This window comes from Gobius niger (assembly GCF_951799975.1).
Source record: "Gobius niger genome assembly, chromosome: 10".
Taxonomy (NCBI): Eukaryota; Metazoa; Chordata; class Actinopteri; order Gobiiformes; family Gobiidae; genus Gobius; species Gobius niger.
In genome coordinates this window covers 15,241,857-15,244,109 of record NC_136861.1, presented here as the reverse complement: position 1 = coordinate 15,244,109, position 2,253 = coordinate 15,241,857, and positions in this window count along the sequence as shown.

Here is a 2,253-nt window from a genome sequence, read left to right as displayed (position 1 = left end):
TGGAGGCCAATGCTTTAACTTTAAAATCTTCAGTTCAATATCATTATTTTTTTATCCTCGATATATTGTTGTGCGACATGGTCTCGGCAGACTATAGCACCGTCTACATTTTCTCCTTTAACGGTCTTGTTGTTTAAATTGTGTTTGCCAGTGTGGTTTCGCAGCTGTAGCGAGCTCACAGCGGTAATATCATTGTCGGAAAGACTTCTACTGAACCTGGAGCGGGCAGTAATGGCCCCCCCTATCTTTTCAATTACACAAACTGAAGAGAGGCAGCGGTGAGGAATTAGCCGCGTGGGTGTTTACTGCGGGAAGCAACAGTGGAATTCACAAGACCTGTTTTGCTTTATTGCATCTATTTCTTTTATTTGATAGGAACAGAAACAATAGAAATAGATCTACGTATACCAGGTAATCTGATGGTTGTATCATAATGTCAACCCGTAGCTACTGTATAACAACAGTCCCTAATAAATGAACAAAATCACTCATGCCAAAACATTATGATGCCGTCACTTAAAGAATGTGTGGATCGTAGATCGAATTTCACAGCTCCATTTTTGTTTCGTTTCGTTTTAGTGGCAGGTGTCTATGTCTTGATGGGTTTTCAGAAGCGCGGTACTTGAGCGCCTGAGTACCTGAGGTGATGGGGAAAATGGAGAGACCTGTTTTATCCAGATAATTTGTGCACTCGATGGTACAAGTGTGCATTCGTGTCTGTTTCAGAAACCACCCGTCTCTGCCAGAGCAGTAACAGGCTTCGTACCACAGGTGGACGATAGTAGCAGTAAAGTATGGTAAAATGAGCTCCACATATTTCTTTTCGGTACAATTGTGTAGTGAAAATACATGTTTAAACTATTAACCCCCGCCTGAACCAAGAACATTTTCTCCAGCTCTAAAAGCTTCTTGGAAAAAGCGTCAAAATAGCGACAAAAACAAGCCGTATATGAGGATGAAAACACAGCAAATAAGGGCCCATAAAGTGAGGAAAAAGCAACAAAACAGGGGGGAAAAAAGTGATGAAAATGCGTCGAAAGAGCGACTAGATCACAACAAAAATGTGACAAAAACCCCACCAAAAATACCACGAAAAAGTGACAATGTGAGGACAAATCTTTGATCAGTTTTGTAGGTCTTAGCTTTCAAACGAAGCGTGACACTGGCCTATAGTCTGCAAGCTCCAGTAATTGAGAAAATTTGCTAAAGTATTACTAAGTACTGTAACTCATGCCCCTAGAGGCCATAAGCGCCACTGCAGGTGTCATAGCATGTTACGGTTTTTTACTCATTAATTGTCCATGAGAGTAAATACTACACTGACAGAAAAGACAAAGGGACAGAGGGATATTGTTCATCCAATTACACAATGGAGATAATGTTTCTCACTCAAACTTGGCTGTAAACACTGTTTAAGTGGCGCTAGCCCACAGCTAGCTTTGCCCGTTAGCCTGTTAGCTTCTTCTTCGTGATTCCATTAGTGTGTATTGCGCCTCCGACCCGGTGCAGGGATGTTGCAACTTTGGTTTTCTGGCCAGAGACACCAGGTGGAGATGAAAGACCTCCCCCAATCATCCCCATTAACACTAGTATTATCCCCAGAGGGACTACGACAAGGATTTATTAAAGGTTAGTACTGCTTTAAGGCGGGGGTTAAGAGAACTGTCCAACTGTTTTTTGTTTTTTTTATCAGAAAGGTCCCACTGGAGTTTACAATCTCTTTTTTGTGTTTTCATGTTGTAATAGGGAAATTGGACCACCAGGAAGGTTAGGAAAGGTGGAGAACAAGCAAACCCCACACAGAAAGACCACACCTGACCCATTATCAAACCTTTGAGACCCCTAACTCCTGTGCCACCAGGCTGTCCCGATATTATCCGAATCTGTTGATACTGTAATGGGCAGTCATAGCATTACTAGTGGCTGTTGCTTTCCTGTAAAGTTGTACTAATTACTAATTTAAAGGGGCTAGATGCAAGTTAGCCATTTTATGCTCACTACTGCCACCTCAGGTCATACATGTAACTGCACCTTCTATATTAAGCTTGTGCATGACGGCTCTTCGGACCCGAGGTAACACCGTTTTGAGTGACAGTGTAGGGTTTTAGAGGCAGTTGTGGTGAACAGGTCTGGGCTTACACATTAGGACATTGTTGGAACATGTAGGGGGAAGAAAATACATAATTTTAACATTTTTAAACTCCTTATAGTCTCTTTAACATCATCCACACACAAGAATAAAACCAAAACGAA